This window comes from Macaca fascicularis, chromosome 6 (genome assembly GCF_037993035.2).
Source record: "Macaca fascicularis isolate 582-1 chromosome 6, T2T-MFA8v1.1".
Lineage (NCBI taxonomy): Eukaryota > Metazoa > Chordata > Mammalia > Primates > Cercopithecidae > Macaca > Macaca fascicularis.
Genome location: NC_088380.1, coordinates 78,067,552 through 78,088,257, shown reverse-complemented (window position 1 = coordinate 78,088,257; position 20,706 = coordinate 78,067,552). Strand labels below are relative to the sequence as shown.

At 41.9% G+C, this 20,706-nt stretch overlaps 1 long non-coding RNA gene across 1 annotated transcript in view; it reads left to right on the top strand.

Annotated features, from left to right (window-relative positions):
- LOC135971113 (uncharacterized) overlaps nt 1-20,706 on the top strand; it is a 69,274-nt gene that overhangs the window by 6,118 nt on the left and 42,450 nt on the right. The window contains exon 2 of the long non-coding RNA XR_010587194.1: nt 13,466-13,594. This is a non-coding gene — a long non-coding RNA (uncharacterized lncRNA). The remainder of the gene's footprint in view (nt 1-13,465; nt 13,595-20,706) is intronic.

The following is a 20,706-nucleotide window of genomic DNA, read 5'->3' as shown; positions in this document are numbered from 1 at the left end:
TTTCTCTCACTTACACATGTACAGTGTTAATGAGTTGAATTTCCTCAGTAAGGAGTTTGTGTATTTGTGGGCATGTGTTTAAACTCTTGTTTTCTGTTAATATTGGCCAGGATAATCATTTAGCAAAACCATAGTACTTAGTTATTTTTAGTTTAAAACATCAATGACTCTCACGGCTTTCCAGAGCTCATGGGAAGCCATGCTTCCTGGTCTTCTGCTACCTGAACATGTTTAGAATCTCTGCACTCCCCCAGGCTTCCTGTCCCTGGATTTGGGCATATAGAGAGCATTTTGGCTTGGCATGAAGAAGAGACACTAAGACTCAGGATGCATGAGTGTTGCTTCAGGAGCAGGTTACACATGATTTATTGGGCCATTCTCCTGGGCTCTTCACAGAATCCAGCTCCATCTGGCATCCTCAGGGATGGAAGCTTTGGGAGAGCTGAGAGGCATCGTCCTTATTTTTCCAAAATGCACTATTAACAGCAGCAACAGTGTAGTTACCCTCAACAGCTTCTTTCACAGTAGAGGTTGACAAAGCAAAGCTGCAGTAGAAGATAAAAGCTGTGGATATCTCATGGTGGCTGTTGACTAACTCACAAATGGGCTTGAGATCTATGTAGGCTGATCTTCAACAACTTCAATAAGTATTTGTGTGTGCACAGTGGAGATGGGGTAACAGGAGTGGGTGGTTGGCTTCATTTAAGGAAAGAGATGCTAAAGAGCCTGCAGACGGGCAAAAACAGGGGCTTTGGGTTATTAATGTTAACCATAGCTCATTGTTAGTCACTAGCTGGGCTGGTGAAGCCTGGGATATGCAAGTAACATAAAGTTAACACTTTGATCAGAGATTGCATTCTCTTGTTGGCACAGAATAGTATTCCAGGGACTGCAAGTGCTATAATTCATCACTACAAACCCAACTTATTGTAAAGAGTGACATGAGCTCCAAAACACTTTAGTCCAACGAATATATGCAAAAGTAATATTTTGGTGTATTGGAAAACACTCTAGGTTTAAATCCTGGCTCTTTTTGCTGCGTGATTTGGGCCAAATTATTAACCTCTCTGATCCTCAATTTACCACCTGTTAAATGGGCATAATAATACCAAACTCATAGAATTTATGGGGGGATCATTTAATCAAATATTTACTGAGACCAAATATGGGTGAAGCACTGGACACTGACGAATACAAAGACCGTTCCTTCACTTACAAAGTATATCTTCTGGTGGAACATAAGAAATAACATAAAAACTGTATTAGCACAATACTTTGAAATAAAGGGTGCTGAATAGACAGCACTTTCATTACTATTTGCCATTGTTAATATTTCCATTTGAGCTTTCATGCCTAGGAGATAGAAGTTTCACAATGGCAAGGAACTGTATTCATTTTGTACATAGCTAAATAGCACATAGTAGGTAATCACAAAATATTTGCTGAATGGATGAGTCCAAATGTTTCACATAGTTTCTAACAAGCTTACTTCCTGCCTAAGTAAACATGTTTTGGATTGCAAATGCACATGGTCCCGATGTGTTACAGAGGGCTGATTTGTTAAAATATTTGCCTCTGAAATATTCTTCTTAAAATATTTCTATACACATACACCTATGTACATATTTATACTTAACTACCCAGTTCAGCAATTGATGAGCTATATTTTCCCTGAGCTCTGAGTCAGCTCTACAACTAGGCAGAATCCCCAGCTCAAACTTAGATGTGCTCTCAGTGAGTGTGCCCTCCACATGAGCTCCAGAGTTGAGAGTGTTCTGTAATGTGTGTGGTTCCCTCCACTGTGACCTCTCTCTAGTCATTCATTTTGTGTTCTGGGGGAAGAGTTCTGACCCCACATGAGTGACAAAAGAGGCACAAGTTCTGGAGCCATACCTGCCACATTGAAGCAAAGAGTATTCTACTAGATGGTGAAATGCAAGTTTTGTGGAAGCCCAAGTTGCCTTCAGGGCAATGGGTGGTAGAAGTGGAAAGAAAAGAACAGTCTGGTAAAAATCATTAGACATTTTACAAGCAAAATATCACAGGAGTTGGGGGTCTGAATAATTGTAGACCTGGTCTTCAGAGACCATGGCCAGAGGCATGCCACACCTTCAAGAGATTTGAAGCAATGAAAGGATCATTACAGATGGACGAGAAAAATCTCTCGCCATAGGTATGATGCTCTAGTGGGCAATATAGTGTTGATTGCTTACTGCTCCAGCATTCTGGAATATAACCCCATTTCTCAAATCCTTAGTTGAGAAAAGACTCATGTTAGCTTAAACCAGGAAAGAATTTACTTGCGGCCGGGCGCGGTGGCTCAAGCCTGTAATCCCAGCACTTTGGGAGGCCGAGACGGGTGGATCACGAGGTCAGGAGATCGAGACCATCCTGGCTAACCCGGTGAAACCCCGTCTCTACTAAAAAATACAAAAAACTAGCCGGGCGAGGTGGCCGGGCGCCTGTAGTCCTAGTTACTCGGGAGGCTGAGGCAGGAGAATGGCGTGAACCCGGGAGGCGGAGCTTGCAGTGAGCTGAGACCCGGCCACTGCACTCCAGCCTGGGCGACAGTGCGAGACTCCGTCTCAAAAATTTACTCAACAATGCTTCCCAAAACCCAAGGGCAAGCATGCAGTGAATCTCAAAATAAACTAGAATCTGAGAGACACAGCCATAAAGAATCTGAATCTTCTATCTCTCGTCTTAAAAGGTCTTATTTCTTCTCTCTTTTTATACCTTGGCTTCCTCTGCTTCCCTGGACACACCTTTGAAAATATAACCAATAATGATGTCTATCCACCTGGAGAAGACTAGATCTCTCTCCACTTCATTCCCTCTTCCTAAGAAATATTCCTATTGGCGCAACCTGACCCAGTGACTATTGGGCCCAACCTGGGCCCATTGACTGTGACCGGGCTTGATTCATATCTTACAAACATGGCCACCAGGCACCATGGTGGGGAATGAAGGGAGAGCAGTTTCCAAAAACGGCTAGGGTTAGGATGAGGTAAGTTGCTGGACACATAATCCAATAGGTTTTCAGTATGGTTCCTGATTAAGGACATGGCCTGTAAAATATACCAGATCTTCCGTAGGCCCTTAGTTGGATATAAATACAAGCCAAAGTAGACAGAAGGGGGCCTCATGGTTCGAGATCTGGGTTTGTGTTGCTGCTTTGTGGCCTGAGGCACAGTCCCCTCTCTGGACATCTGTTTCCTCTTCTGAAACATGAAATTGCATTAAGCCAGTTCTACATAAATATCAAAAACCTTATTAAAATTCTAATGTTTATAACTCATTGACAATAAGACTACTCAGGTTAAACTTAATTAGAAATGGTCTTTATCTTTTATTGACGTTATAACTGATGTTTCAGGTGAGAAGTTCTGATGAGGTGATATTAATGTTTCTGAATACTAGAAGTTAGCGAGAGTAAATTCATGACTAATTCATAAATGCAGTTTTGTGGACAAACTCCTGCAAAATAGAATCCATTCAGGGGTGAATAATAATAACAATAATAGCTACCATGTTCTTAGCCAGTAATAGCATTGGCTGTCTGCCAGGCTCTGTGCTAAGACTTCATTTAGTTGTCACAGTAATACTGTAAGGTACATACTATTTTTAATCCCTGTTTTACAGATTTAAGAAAACTGAGCTTTGGCTTAGCAAGGCCATCCAGTAAGAATGTGGCTGGACCAAGTTTCAAACCCACTTCTATTGAAAAAGGTTGAAAACTATTGCATTAGCTGATCTCTGCCTCTTAAACTAAATGTGATGAAATTAATAAATTATACAATTATACAATATGTGTGTGTATATTGTATACTTTTCTTTCATCTCTGATACGCCACACATTCAATGCATGTGTCAGAAAGGTATAGGTGTATATTCATGTTTAAATATTACCTATTCCCTTGTCTGAAAAGCATGACAGTGTTTCTATCACAGAGCCAGGCGCATGCAGGGAATTTTGCAAGCACAAGCTCAACTATATGAGAGTGCAAAGTTAAGTTTTTATTGGCCTGAGTATGGTGATTCAAGCCTTGATGTTTTACTACTTGGGCCATGTGGTCTGGGAGGTGCTGTTGTAGGGTGTGGGGGTCTGTGACTGCTCACGTGTGCACACGTGTATGTGTGCATGGCTGGGTGTTTTCCAGAGTGGAACAAGAAGGATTAACTTTCAGCGTTTGGCTCACCCTAACCTATAGCAGATGGGCACTGGCTTTAAGTTCTCATAAAGTCAACCCTAGAGACTTGTTAAATAATTTATCCTCAACTTTGGAAGAGCAAAGGAATAAGGTGATTAAGAAAAATGGAAAGCCACATGATAATGTGCCATTGATGGAGTGGGGTTGTCTTTCACTGTGGTACATGGTGAATGCAGCAGCGAATGAATTTGGAAAGTAGTGGGGAGAGAGTCAGACCTGGTTGGGGGAGCCCTTGGAGCAGACAGCTCCTGACTTTATCCCCAGCAGCTGCAGCAGAGAAAGTGAGAAAACCTCCATTCTTTACCCAGGGAATGGCCCCAACTTTAAGACATATTGAACCATGCTAATTTTAAGGCCTCCCAATATAACCATTTTATTTCATCCAGCTGTGGGGCCTGACTTTGGACTGGAAAGGACAGCCAGCAAAAGAGGTAGGGCAGAGCTGGAAAAATAAATCCACAGGATGCCTGTCAGTACCTGGTTTTAAGTTGGGGGTGTGGGAGCTGTAGCAAAGTCACATGGGTGATTTAACATAGACCACCACCTCCTGCTGGCTTTCAATGACCTCCTTTCCTGTTCCCCACTGTCAGCAGCTGGAGAAGTAAAAGTCCTTCAAGCTTCAGTCATGAAGCTCTCCTACTTTCAGTACCTTTTGATAAGATGCCATAAGCATAGCTCACTCATTAAACAGTCACTCATCCATTGAAACAACTTTAAGGAGGCAGGGCTAGTCAGGATCCATGGTTGCAAACAACAAGCTATTTCTAGTTAATTTAAGCAGAAAAGGAAATTATTGGAAGGAGATGGAATAACTTGCAAAACCGAGAATGTGCACGGAGAACCAAGCTTGGGCAATGTCCAGGTGCCAAGGGAGTCCAGGTGCTAGAAACACAGCCAAGGTCATGCCACAGAAGGGTCTGGATGTCGCTGCAACTGCCCCTGAAATCCCACCAGTAAGCAATCTTAAGATGTTGCTGGTACTGCCAGAATTTTAAGTACCCCATATTTCCCTGTATCACCTGCTTCAGATTTAAAATCCAGGGCAGTGGCATCCAACCCCACTCGCCAGGGGCCAGGTTAGTTAGGTTACCTTTTGTGGTAAGCCTTACCTTCAACATGTCTTGAGGTGGCCTGGAGGTGTAGTTCAGATGCTGGAAAGGCAAAACTGCTAAATATTCACAACAGAGCTTTCTCTAAAATTGAGAATTACTTCTTTCCAGAGAAAGATAAGGAAAGATGACCGGACATAGAGGTTCATGCGTATAATTCCAGCACTTTGGGAAGCCAAGGTAGGCAGATCACTTGAGGCCAGGAGTTTGAGACCAGCCTGGCCAACATGGTGAAACCCCGTCTCTACTAAAAATACAAAAATTAGCCAGGTGTGGTGGCATTTGCTTGTAATCCCAGCTACTCAGGAGGCTGAGGCACAGGAATCACTTGAACCTGGGAGGTGGAGGTTGCAGTGAGCTGAGGTCAAGCCACCGCACTCCAGCCTGGGCGATGCAGCAAAACTTCATCTCAAAACAAAAAAAAGAGGAGTTCCTCTTAATACACTGTTGATGGGAATGTAAATTAGTATAGTCATTATGGAAAACTATGGAGGTTCCTAAAAATTAAAATATAGCTACCATATAATCCAGTGATCCTACTACTGGATATTTATCCAAAGGAAATGAAAACAACACGTCAAAGAGAGACCTGCACTCCCAAGTTTATTGCAGCACTATTTACAATAGCCAAGATGAAGAATCAACTTCAGCATCCATCAACAGATGGATGGATAAAAATGTGGTGTATCTATAGTACGGAATACTACTTAGTCATAAAAAATAATGAAATCCTGTCTTTTGCAGCAACATAGATGAACCTCATGTTAAGTGAAAGAAGTCAGGCACAGAAAGACAAATACCATACAATGTCAGTCATGGAATCTTAAAAAGTTGATCTCATGGAAATACAGACTAGAATAGTGGTTACCAGAGCTTAGGAGTGTAATAGGGAGGAGATGATGGGAAGAGATTGATCAAGTACAAAATTAGTTAGATAGGAGAAATAAATTCTGGTGTTCTATAGCACAGATGGGTGACTGTAGTAAACAATAGTATACTGTATATTTTAAAATAGCTAGAAGAGAGGATTCCAAATGTTCCCACCACAAAGAATTGATAAATGTTTGAGGTGATGGATATGCTTAAATACTATGATTTGATCATTACACAATGTATGTATATATTGAAACATCACACTGTATCCCATAAATAGGTACAATTATCATGTGTCAATTAGAAACGAAATAACTTTAGCTGGGTGTAGTGGCATACACCTGTAATCCCAGCTACTCAAGAGGCTTAGGTGGAAGGATTGCTTGAACCCAGGAGTTCCAGATCCGTCTGAGCAACATAGTAACACCCAATCTCAAAAACAAAATTAACAAAAAACTGAAATAATTTTTAAAATTTTTTTTAAAAGAGTAAGTTCCCAATATCATAATGCACTCAAAGACTAATTCATACAGATGGTTTGCATTTCATACCCTCCATGAGGTTTAGATTTCTCTGACCTAAGTTCAAAGGAGAATTTGTTCTGATGTTACTTGTCCAAGGAAAGTTAATGTGAAGGTCTCCTGACACCTGCAGAGAAGGGCCTTGTTGCTGTGACAGCCTTTGAAAAAGGGAAGGATGCAAGAGGTGGAAGCATTACATGCCTATAAAATAATGGTCCGCACCTTACAAGTACCCTGAGCGATTTGATCCTATGAAGAACATAATCGAGGATTTGTTTAACTCCTCACAAGGCATGGCATGAGTTAGGTTGGAGAGTTATAGGCAGAGCTGGGTGCGGTCTGTTTGGCCTCTCTACTCAACAGGTGTTGATACCAAATCTACGTCGGCCAAGATAGGCCCTCAGATCCACTCCTTCCACCACTTTAGAGGGCAGTAATTCCCAGGTGTTTGCCAGGTTCATGTCATCCATTACTATCTTCTGGGAAGCGCTGAGGAGATAGGGGACTGAAACTGCCCTAGGAATTGGAGACTCTGCCCCAGGTGAGAAATGTGATTCTGGGTACAGCACCAGGCCTTTCTGGGCCTTGAATTTAGGGGTGAGAGGAAAGAAAAAACCTTGCAGTTTTAAAATTAATCAAAGGACTGGATTTAAAATACAAAGTAGCTTCAGCAGTGGCTAAAAACCTTGGTAGCCCGAAAGGGAATAAGGGGAGAAAGTAAACTCTGAGAGCATTATCCTTTGAGGCTCAAAGTGTCTTGTCTCTAGGTTAAATACAGATTTGTTCCCAATTGTTGGGGTGTTCTGATGTGACAAGCACCCAGTGCTGCTCACTTGAGGGTAATTAAATTTGTGGAGGCGTTTCTTCTCCCTCAGCCAAAGGACCTACATGTCATAAGATGGTCCTTATAAAATAAGCATGCCAAATGCCCTGATTTAATAACAAAGATGAAAATCCAATGGGATCTACTGAGACAAGGAAGCTTCATGTATGACTAAGTGCAGGATGAAGGGAGGGTGTGCACAGTTCATTGGTCTGAAGATCATGGAAGACAATAAGCAAGAGTGGTTCCCCTTCCTCACCATCCACACCTCTACATTGCCACCAAGCCCCTCAAAGTTAGACCATCAACTTGTTTAGGAATACTCCTGGGATCAACAAATGGATATGATTCTATCAAGAACATCTGTCTCCTTACCTTTAGCAAAGGCTCTGGTGTTTGTTCAGTGTTGTGACAAATCATTGGATGATTGACTCAAGTATTCAATTTGTCCTGTAGCAAGAGCCAATTTCTCTGAATCCTTTTTTGAACTGTTTTAAGAAAACAGGGGCAGAAAAACTTAGTATTTCAACCCATACTCGTGTTTGGCAGTTCCTGTCCTTTGAATCACTCAAGGCTTTTCCCCAGGGCAAGAAATTCAGGGTTCTCCTCTTTGGAAACTGGATGACGGGGAGCAGGTCAGGGAGTCAGGGCTGGGAGCAGGCAGAAGCAGACCCTCCCGCTGGCCTCTGGAGACACTTTCTCGTTGGTCAGGGGTCATCATGAGCTTACCCCGGCAGTGATGCTATCATCCCTATACCTATGGATCTCTTGGACCAGTTCTTATTTTAGATGCTCCATCCCTTGAACTCATTAAAAAAAAAATCTTGTAGTTATACATATTCACTTTTGGTTTGAAGAGTAGGGCTACTACTTGTTCTGGTGGCAGGCTCTTTGTTCTATTCCCCTTCTCATGTTAATTATTAGACATTACTTGTGTAAAAATATCGGTAGGGGTTCAGTTTCTACTGATACAGCAGACTACCTATTCTGAAAAACATTCCTACTACAAAATACCTGGAAATGCTAGGGAAAATGCAACAAACAAGAAAGTTGGGGAAATCCCAAGCTACCAAAAATGGAGAGGGAAATAGAAACCCGAGTGGGAAGCAGGTGTTGAGGCCAGGCTGTCCTGAGGGTGTTGTACAATTTGGGTGCCCTTGGGTTTTAACTATGCAGGAGACAGGGTCTGTGCCAGGTGGGGAGGTGAAACGGAGATCTGTCAAAACCTGGGACTTTTGAAGTCAAAGCACAGATTAAAGGGGAAAACGGTGTATTGAAAAAGGGAGAGGACAAGAAAACATGAATGACTATATGGATTTTGAGTGGTGAAAAAAGGACTTTCTGGAAAATTTGCAGCCTTGTGCTTGTCATTCTTTGGTTTTGAGGTTTGAATTTACAGCACCTGCATGGTTGAAAATGCCCCAAGTAGAGAAGGGCTCTGGGACATTTGGCTGGAACCAGTGCAAATCCTGTGAAGAATGGAATCACCTGTAAGCCTTAGAGTTTCATTTAAAAAAAAAATCAAAGACAAAAAACAGAATTAGTGTTAGTGAAAGCAAGAGACACAGATTGTTATTTAGGCTGCCCTATGAGCCACCCTACTCCACAACTGTAAGCAAGAAATATTTGTTGTTTGTAAGCCACCCAGTCTGTGGCATTTTGTTGTAACAGACTAAGACAATTGCTTTATATAAAATGGCCAATATGATACTTTCTTTGCTCAAACTTTATCTGGATAATATCTTATATGTGACTAGCAACATACAGTCTATAAAGCCCTTTTACATATGTTAATCTCATTCTCCATGATCCTATTAGTAGAATTAGATAAATTGAACCCATTCTGCTACTGAAAAAACCTGAGGGTTAGAGAGGCTGAGTGTTCAACCTTGTTAGTAAACGATAGAGCAAAAAATCAGTAGGTCTTTAAGTCTGAGTGCTGTGACCTTTCCAATCTGGCAGCCCACTTCATTCATAGACAAGCAACATTTTTAGAGACCAGGTCTTGTTCTGTTGCCCAGGCTGGAGAGCAGTGGTATGATCTTGGCTCACTACAGCCTCTGCCTTCTGGGCTCAAGTGATCCTCATGCCTCAGCCTTCCAGGTAACTGGGACTACAGGCATATGCCACCACACCCTGCTAGTTTTTAAATTTTTTTTTTGGCCATGTGCAGTGGCTCACGCCTGTAATCCCAGGACTTTGGGAGGCCGAGGTAGGCGGATCACAAGGTCAGGAGATCGAGACCATCCTGGCTAACATGGTGAAATCCCGTCTCTACTAAAAATACAAAATTTTTTTTTTTTTTTTTTTTTTTTTTTTTTGTGGAGACAAGGTCTCACTATATTGCCCAGGCTGGTCTTAAGCTCGTGAACTTAAGCAATCTGCCCACTTTGGCATCCCAAAGTGCTGGATTATAGGCTGGGTGACAAGCAACCTATATTGAGCTAGGACCGAGGGCTGGGGATACTGTACTGCTTGGGATGCTTACTGTGTCATGGGAGATCATACAAGAGCCAGCAGGGGGATAAGTAGTAAAGCGAAGAAGCCTTGTGGGGGCAGGTAGGAGAGACACCTAACCCAGAATTGGGAGGCTCGTAAAAGACTTCTCAAGACCCAGATCTCTCACGCCATCCTCTTCCAATGTAAACCATAGCAGCTCCTCCAGACCTCTCTGAAAGCACCCCAGGCCAAAAATGACCTCTTCATTTCCCCCAATAACTTCCATCTCCACTTATTTTAATCCAGGCACAGGAATTCTGGTGTTCTGATTTCAGAAAGCCACGAAGACCAAGGACTCTCCTGGAAGGTGTTGATTCGTACTGCTGTAAGTTACTGCAGGGACCTACAGGTGTTGAAATGGAGCAATGACCAGAGGGGAGAGGAGGAGAGAATTGCAAAAGAAAGGATTGACTGCGACAGGGAGGCACGACTTTGCCCACCCTTCCTTCTCTCATTCTCAGGTCAGACTCTTCAAGCAGCACAAGGGGCTATGGGGTCAACTTGTAATCTGCTCTCTGATTGGAGGAGAAAATGTGGAAAAATTTTCAGGATAAAGGAAATTTGTCTTGGGTGCCCTCTTTCTCCCCTTTCTGGATCTTTCTATCCACTATACACTGAGTGAAGCTATTTTGCAGACAGAATAGGTTAGGGCTATACTAGAGAGCTAGAGGCTAAGGGGCTGGAGAATAGAGGAAGTTAGAGAGGCATAGAGGGCTCATCTCCTTCCCCATCCCACCAAACCACCCCGAGCAAACACCAGAACCACTCTCCAGTCCAACTTCTGTAGACCTCCAGTTCTACCCAGAACTCACCTCCAGAGAACTAGGAAGGGAGGAGGAAAAGAGGGGAGGAAAAGTTCCACTAAGGTATAATTTTTAAGTAAATATTTTTAATAAAACCTTTTAAATATAGCTCAGTGTTCAAGTTTAAAGCATCTCTTAAAACTGAAATTTAGGTGATAAAATTATCACTGAACAAAGTCCTTCCATTTTCCACAAGGCAATTTCTTTTAGGGTTACAGGGTTTTAAGTTATAGGATGTTTTCAGCACTGTTTGCAGTTAAAACACAATTTTATTTGACAGCTTGAAAAACATTTCATATAGTTCAAATATTATTCAAAGAAGTCTGTGGAATGAGTGAATGTTAGGAAAGGCTGGGGCGGTGGGGCAAGGGAAAAAGGAAGTAAAGTCTCCACAGATGCCTCTGGGAAATCTGAAAAAACATGAGTGGGACAGGGTAGCACAGACCTTGAGAGGTAGAAGTTTGTTGCCTGAGAGAGAGAGAAGCCTTCTGAGAAAAGAAGGTACAGCCCGTAGGAGCTGAAGCAAAGTCCTAGCCATCAAGAGGGAAGGGCCATTCTAGGCACAGCCCTGAGCTTTGCTCCTAGTGGAGCCTACTGGACTCGGTGTGGGAGGACGATGTGACCAGGAAATAAAAAAGAAGAGATTTTTCTCCTCAACTCTGGACAATAAAGGGGCTCAGGCAGTCCTGCTGTGAGAGCACTCCAACCAAGTGGGACACAGAATGAAGCATAAGACAAACACAGTGCCACGAAGCATGCTTGTGAGGCGGAGGGCGTGACCTGGCAGGGGAAAATGAAGGGGCCCAGTAGGAGGTGGCAGAGTGGTAACACCCATTGACACAGACCAAAATATTGAAGGAGCACTTCACAGAGCCCTTCCTGGACAAGTGGGAGCAAGAGGTGGTGGAATTGGGGTAATGACTGTTTATGTATCCTTAGGCTTGGGAGGCCTGGGGAGATCTGAGTTACGCAGGTAGCGCCAAGCTCCTGCCTTTAATGTCCTATTCCATTCCGTGCTCTCCCATGGGAACGAGCTCTCACCCAAGCCCACTTTATCAGAATCACACACACACTCAAAGCTTATGAATATACAGATTATAAATTGATTCAAACCAAAAGTTCTTTAAGGGCATTGTATTATCAGTGCCCTTAACAATGGGGAAAGATCGTATCTGCATAGAGATGTTGTGTTTAAACCCACTGTTATGCACATCTCATTCGGTCTACATAACAAGCCAGTGAGGTAAGCACGGAGTGTGAAAGCCTGAAATAAAACCAAATGTAAGTACAGCCGGGTAGTTGAAAATCCCTTTATCTGGGGGTCTCAAGCTCCCTCTGACAACTACCAGCTTCTTAGCAGAGCCAGGCCTCACTCCTCCTGTGGGCCAAACTGAGTGGTGATGTGAGATCTTATCAGTTCTGAAAGGGAAAGAAGTTAAATTCTCGTGGCCTTCTGGAGAGGATCAAGTGTTTTGCCTTCTACCTAGAGAGTCGATTCTTCTTGACAAGGGGATGAACTCATGAGCTAATGTAAGGAACCAGTCCTTACAGACTCGGTGTGTTTTGAATTGTGTTTGTGAGGTTTGTTTTAAGATGTGTCTACCTGCCACGGTGACATATGCCAGTGCATCTGTGCTGAGGCAGCCCTTTTAAGAAAATTCCCCCTGAAAAGGGCCTTAAAATGTGGCAGCTAGCCTTTGGCCTTACATTGAAGACACACCTCACTGTATGCCTCTAGTCCTGCCTCCAACCACTGTCGCCTGACTTTTTCACAGGGATGGCAGGCAAGCCTCAGAAGAATATTATCCTTAACCCTCTGCACCCAAATCTTTCCTGAAGTGAGATGGGTCGAATTCCACAATCTCTAATATCCCTTCCTTGCACATTAATTCTGTAATGCAATGGAGCTGAGTCTTCGTGAGACTTCCCAGGAAAGGCCCCTTTTGGGCAAAGAATGAGATGTTGAAAACCTCAGGAAGCCCAGAGATTGACTTACCTATCTGTTGTAGTCACCAGAATTTCTCCTCCTACTGCAACCCCATTTATTAAATGCCTTTCAGTGTCAATGGGCTGTGATAGGGGGACCCATTTTGTGGTTTTGGAGCTCTAGTCGTGACTTCTGTTCACAGGCTTGGCTGCATCTCTCATCCATTCACTCAGTACCCATTTCTTTTTTTCTTTTTTTGAGTCTTGCTCTGTCACCCAGGCTGGAGTGCAATGGCGCCATCTCAGCCCACTGCAACCTCCACCTCTCAGATTCAAGCAATTCTGCCTCAGCCTCCCGAGTATCTGGGATTAGAGGTGCCTGCCACCACGCCCAGCTAATTTTTTGTATTTTTAGTAGAGACGGGGTTTTGCCATGTTGGCCAGGCTGGTCTCAAACTCCTGACCTCAGGTGATCCACCCACCTTGGCCTCCCAAAGTGCTGGGATTACAGGCATGAATGCCTGGCCTCAGTGCCATTTCTTTGAGTAACTGTATCCCATGCACCAACTACTACTAACTAAACACTAATATTTCATGTGTGTCAAATGGCAGCTAGTGTGCTAAACATTTTACATATGGCATCTCCAACTCTTCCCAATAATCTACAAGGCGGTTATTATTAATATCCCCCATTTAATAGGTGAGAAAACAGAGGCTGAGGGAACTTGGAAGAAACACAGGAGCAAGGATCCCACATTAGACAGTCTGACTCCAGAGATCAAGAGCTTGACTGCTCTTGATCCACTATATGGGCTCTGGGAAATCCAAGGTGTGTAAAACATGGTCCCTACTCTCATGAACTCATGATTTAGAGGAGGCAGAATTGTAAAATAAGCATAATGAAATATAAGTGTTATCCTAAAGGAATGTGCCCTTAATACAGCATGGGAGGCAGGATCTGCCTACCTGGCTGGGACGGATGAAAATTGGGGAGATGATTGGTGATCAGAGGAAACCGACTTTCCAAGCTGAGACACAAACTTCATTTCCTCTCATATTTTCTCCAATAGAGACATAACAGACAATCATTTAAGCTTTAACAGACTCACATCCTTTGTAGCACAAGTGAACCCTCATGGCAAGACAGCCATGAGCCACTCCCAAGAACTTGGAAATGAAGAATTTGTAAGATCTTGCCCCTGGTGAGAGAAAGGATCAGATAAAAGAATTCAAATGAAAATACACAATGTCCACATGACTCTGACTCCCTTGCAGGGCAAAATCTATCTGAAAATGTTAACATAGCTACACAAGGGACACTCAGGCCAGAGAAGGACAGCTGTCTGCCATGCTTGATGATCTCAGACTGAAGGTTACTGCTGCCCCATTTAGCACCGCTTAGGAGAGAAGATGCCCTTTGAAGGCAAAGCTAGAATCCCAATGCGTTTACATACATCTGGCTGTCAATTCCTGAGGATGACGTTAAACATTCCCATTGTAGAATAAACTCCCCTATTTCTGATCCCATAACTTTGCTTCCCTGGCCCTTGTCTATAAGGAAAGAGTGCTTTGGCCAGCCAATCTGTATGCAGGCTTGGGCTTGACAATGATATTTCTAAGTGCAAAATAATAAATTGGCCTTCTAGCTATATACACCAGCTATGTGAGAAACCTGAGGCCCAGAGAGGTACTACAAATTCTCAAGAATTCGTTTTGTAACCCTTCTTAAGCTATCATATCAACGTAAGATATCACCACAGCCAGCTCCCCCATTCCACCCCTCCACTAGATTGTTTATATAGACAGGGGCTCTGTGCAATTTGATTTTAACATATTTATTAAACATTCATAGGCTCATGTGATATACTGTGATTTATTAATGGAGATTTGGAAAAAAGTAGAAAAGAGGCCCTTATGCATTTGCTTATCATTCAATAAGTGCAGGTGAAGATTCCTGATAGTATCCAGACGCCATCTCTTCCTGCTCAAGTCTAGGAACTAAACTATCTCCTTATGTTCTTTATTGTCAAATGCACTGTTTCTGGCTAATTTCATGTCTGCCACCACAAGAAAGAGGTAGCACTGCCATTATTACTGACAGTGCTGTGACTTCGGAACCTGTTTGTATTGAAACAATATAGATCTGCTCGCCTCTGCAGTTCCCTACAGGTGTCGATTTAACATCGGTTACCTCTTTCTCCATGACACTGCATCATTCATCAAGCAGTTTGTAAACACTGGCTTTTGGAGACACTCTTGAATGTTGTTACTGGGTGTCATTAATGATCACAAATGCAGAAAAATGTGAACAATTCATTTTCTGGTCATGTTAATTTTGCCATTTGGAATTTTGTAGCATGAATGTAGAATAGCACATCTCCCAAGAAGAGCCTTTCTTAAACTCTTTAGGCCATATGACATTTCAATATTGACTGCACTCTTGCCTTCCACGTGCCTCCACCAGTAGTGAAGTTGAGTAAAGGGCCCTGGGAAGCTAGAATACTGGTCTGTTCAAACAAAGGATGTCCATTTATCTGGCAGAAATTAAGATCCATCAGGGAGGGCATGTGGCTAACACATCTTTCTGAGACAAGAGAGGATATTAATTGGAAAGGTCCATTAGCATCATGGAACAAAGGCCCTATAGAAACAGGAGTAACCATGCCTGGAAGACTTCCTGACATGTGGCACAGAGCCTGTGGTGCAGTGGGATGACTGTCTGGGGTGCCAGCAGGAAACTTGCTGCTACCCTTGCCACCTTGGGGTGAAATCCTTGTAGACTACGCAGATATCCTATTTCTCATTAAAACTTTAATTCTCTAGTTTTCGTATCCACTGATAGTTTTATAAATCTATTATTTTTCTCTGTTAATTGGCATTCGAGCTAAAGAAGGGCTTTTCCTTTTTGCCAATTTACTTGTTTATCTACTTATATCAGTATGGTATGGAATCGAGTTTTATTTTATTCACTCGGTTGGAGTGTACTATGATCACTTATTTTGAGCTCAAATTGTCCCAGATTTAAGAAACAAGGACTTTTCATAAAATGTCTTACTCTAAGAAGCTGTGTGACCTGGAGCAGGTCATTTTGCTTTTTGAATCCTATTTTCTCACTTTGCATAATGAGAGAGTGGCACTAGAAAATCTTTACTTTCTTTTTCTATGTGTAGGTCTAAAAGAACCAAGATTCATCATTTTACCTCTCTTCCTTTCCTGAAAAGGCTTTTAAAACGTGTTGGTTTTTGTTTTGTGAGTATTTTTTACTTGCATTTAAAAGAATCATTCAAATAGGCCATAATAGTGGTTACTTAGTCTAAAGCAACACATGACTAGTTCATTTATTTCCTAACATGGGGGGAAGGAGGCGTAGAGCATGGCCTTTTGTATCAAAAAGGATGGAATAACTTGAAGACCTCTGACCTCAGCAGGTAATATTTGCTGCTTCCTCTGACAATAGCCCTTCTCAGTTGGGCCATTGTTCTGAAAACTAATGGCCAGAGAGGAAGCAATTCTCACCCACCTCGTAATCTTCCCTCATCTCCCCCATCGTTTATTTCCTTACCTACTGAGATGCCCAACATCTAAAATGCGGAGATTCTCTTTCACTTACATGACTTTATGACCTGGACAGATTTGATTGTATGCATGAGAATGGGCAGGGTGATTGGTGATTTGGAGAGGAAGAAGTTGCATGTGAGTTCTATTGTGTGTTGCCCACTGACTCTTAGGGGCAAGCACAACTGCATGGTTAGGGTGTTATGTTTGTTGTGTATATGTGCAAACATCCTCAAACACAGGTTCTGGAAGAAACATCATTTAATAACTCAAATTTTTCATTTCTGCTTATTTAAAAATTTTAGATACTCTGGAACGTCCATTGCTATTTAATTGAGCTGTAAGTTTATTCTTTGCAGTGCTGATGAAACTATCCAGGAACATTTTGAAATTAGAACCAAGGCCAAGGGAACAAAAGTTAACAAAAATGAGGAGCATTTACATGATGTGTTTTAAAAGGGTTTCCTTTGGTCACTTACTATCATGTATTTCTGGCAGTTTTGCATTCTCATTATTCTAACTCAAAGCCAGGTCAATAATGGAACAGACCAAATGGAAAGAGTTTGTTCTTTTTGTTCTAAATATTTCTATCAGCTTCCTAGTACAATATTAATCTTGTGGTCAAAATAGGTCTCACCTCACCTTTCCAAAGGCTACAATTTGGGTAAGATTATTTATAGACCCTTAACAGTATTTCCAGGCAAAAATAAGCCCACTACAAATTTTCCTTCAACCAGATTCCCTACTATTTAAAAATACAGACATTTTATGTTTGCTAAGATCTCTAGTCATCTCTTTCTTCGAGGAATTCCACAGAGAAAGTCTACGTTGACCTAAATATCAGTTCTTCAGAGTTTAGACTGACCCCACTACAAAGCAGAAACCAAAACCACATCTTAAAAGGTTAAGAAGAGAGCAAACAGTTTCTACTCTACTTACTCAGCATATTTGTGCCGCAGATCTGGTTGTGCCGGCAATCTGCAATCAACTTTCTGAATGAAGAAGTTTCTAGAGTGTAATGACCCTGAGGAAATGAGTTATTCTTGTTACCAATCGGAGACAGTTGCCATTAATACTAGAGAAGAAAGCAGATCTACTGCAGGGCATGAAATTAAAATTTCCAGGTAGCAGCAAGTAATTGATACCGTGGGGTGACCTTTGCCCACGGCAGCCAATTTCAATCTGTAGACAACAGCAATAGGACCCACTACCCTCAGTGACCCCTACAAGCTGAGCCCGAAAAACAACACGCTCGAGTAACTTCGATGTCTTTCTCATAAATGCTCCCCATTTTCCTTAGCTTTGTTCTCTCGGGCTTTGTTGTAATTCAGATGTCCCTAATGGTCTCATACATTTTTTATGAAATTATTAATTTATCCACCTGAGACACTAAGTGGGAATCAGATTTATCAACTTACTCTGTAGTTCAGTGTTTGAGTTTGTTTTTAGACACACAACATTGCTTTTTCTGGGTTTTTGGATCCTACCTTTAAACATTTTATCATCAGAATAACTTTTGGAAAATAGAAAAAGCCCAAATAAGCCACATCAGTTTTGGTTGCTTTTGTTGTTGTTGTTGTTGTTGTTGTTTTTCCCCCGTACTGACTACTCATTTATATATTCAAAATTAATTGCTTTCTTCTGGAGTGTGGCAGAGCATCTATCACCAAGAATGAATTTTAGGATGAGTATTGAATTTATTTAAATAACAGGTTACAATGGGAAAGGCAACCAACAGAAAATAAATCATGTGCCTGTCTTTTGGAATTGCTGAAAAATGAAATCATTCTAGAAATTCACTCCTTAACCTATTGCTAGTCCTGAAATTCTTGACATTGGGTATGCAATAACTTCTAAATTAGGATTATTTGGTTCAAAGCTCCAGACCTTTCTAAATGCCTTAGGTAAGGAAAACGTACTGAAAGTCCTAATGTAACAATTTTGGGACATAAATTATGTTACAGCAAAGAGCAGACCAAAAGATCACAGTTCCTTGAGCCAATTTAGATTTTAATCAGATTTTTCATCCCAACTTTAATTAAAGTGTTTGACTTAGAAAAATGACTATTAGTAAAACTGACTGCCAGTAAAGCAAAAAAGAAAAATTAATTGGAAAAAAATGTACCCTGACTGCTATGAAGATTCATAGCATATGTTATAAAAGAGAGTGGAAGAATGCTTTAATGAACTAATGTAACATATAGTAGTATTTCTCTTCCTACACATATAGAAAATTATGTCATATTTTTCTCAGATGCTGACATAAGTGAAAATAACAGAAAACGCCTTTTTAAAAAATTTAAAATCTAACAATAACCTCTAAATTATAGGCTGTAGTTTGTCATTAAATTCTTCTGCCAGGTTTGGTTAGGCTAATTTCCATTGCTACGAATCAGTCAACTAATTGTTGAATCTTTACTTGCCTGGGCACTAGGAGGATTATTGAAGTATCAAACATAGTCCTGCTCTTGGAGAGCTTATAGTCTTATGGAGGAAAAAATGGGAAAAGGCTAAGGCAGTCAGATCTCAAGCCTGAGAAACTGGGTGGTACATCCTTGCCATAAAAGTTGAGATAAGGGAGCATGTCCCTGGTTACATCAACTCCTGAAGCATCTATGAGGGTGAGAGATTGAGAGACGGACAGGATTTGGACAGGTGCAGAAGAGGTAAGAGTTGTTCCAATGGAGGGGACAGTTGGGCAGGCTTAGGCAGGGGATGAGAAGCCAAGCCTGACCCAAATGGAGAGTTTGTATGGGGTAGCAGAGCACAGGAGTTAGGCTGAACAGGACCTTATGACCAGACCAGAGGCATTGATGTCAGATATGATGTACCTAATATGTAAGGGTTATTGCTGTCTATGCTTTGTGCATTTACATTCTTTCTCTGCTGTACTGCCTCTTTCCTAAAGGCCCTTGGGGTCTAGTGGTGAGAGGATGCAATTTTTTAAAAGAGCAGCCTGGTGGTCTTATGCAGATTGCATTGTCTGAAGGAGACTGACAGCAGTAAGGCCATGGCCATGGTCAGTGTCCTGTCTGGGGTGAGGAGGCCTATTTGGACTGGGATTGATGCAACAATGAGGGATGCAAAAAGGAGAACCCAGATTACCTTCATTCAGCAAACAGTGCTGAAATCTTTTATGGGCTAGTCCTGGAGATTTAGAAAAACATGATGAGTATGACTCAATGAGGAAGGGGCAACTCATGGTCAAGTTGGCTCCGACAAAAACATAATGCCAGGACTCTAGGAAGCACAGATATATGCTCTGTGATGCCAGGCTTGAGATGGCACAGATTGGCATGGGAGGCAGATGTGGTAAGCAAGCCTTCACTCAGTAGATTACATTTAGCTGGGCTTTGAAGGATAAGTCTAATTTTGCCAGACAGAGAAGAAAACACACAAAAAAGGAGGGAATGGAAATCAATTAAACTCAAGGCAACAAAAGACAGAAATTTAAGATTTGAATTAAAGGACCACTACTGTCTTCTACATCTCATTTCTGAGATACTGAAAGAAGAATTGTCTGGGGCCACACATAAAATATACTAATAACTAATGAGCTAAAAAACAAAAACAAAAAACTGCTAATGTTTTAAGAAAGTTTATGAATTTGTGTTGGGCCACATTCAAAGCTGTCCCAGGCCATGGGCCATGTATTGGACAAGCTTGTACTACCTACTTCAGCAAACAAAAACATATAGAGATAAAAAGAAATACGACTTGGAATTGTCTGGGAAATTTTAGGATATATTTTAAAAGGGATTCCCTGGGAAAAGAGAGGGACAAGCCTAGGCAAAGTTGAGTGCTCTGTAGGAAGTATAATCACGGGAAAAGCAAGAGTGAGAGTGCATTAGTCTTTTCACAACTGCTGTGAAGAACTGCCTGAGACTGGGTAATTGATAAAGAAAAGAGGTTTAATTGACTCACAGTTCTGCGTGGCTGGGGAGGCCTCAGGAAACTTACAATCATGGTGGAAGAGAAAGCAGGGTTGTCTTACGTGGCAACAGGAGAGAGAGTGAGCAAAGGGAGAAGAGCCCTTTTATAAAACCATCAGCTCTCCTGAGAATTCACTCCCTATCACAAGAACAGCATGGGGGAAACTGCCTCTATGATCCAATCACCTCCCACCAGGTCCCTCCCTCAACACCTGGGGATTACAGTTCAAGATAAGATTTGGGTGGGGACACAAAGTATGACCATATCAGAGAGGAAGGGGAAGTAAAGAAAGAATGGAAACAGGAAGCCAATGCAAGGATGTGAGTGATGGCTTTGGCCACTGTGCCACAATAAGCCACAAAGTGACACCCAGTTGCTTCACAGGTGCAGGATGTCTCTGGACAAGCTTGTATGGAAAGCCATACTTCAGAACAATGCATCAGAAGGATAAAT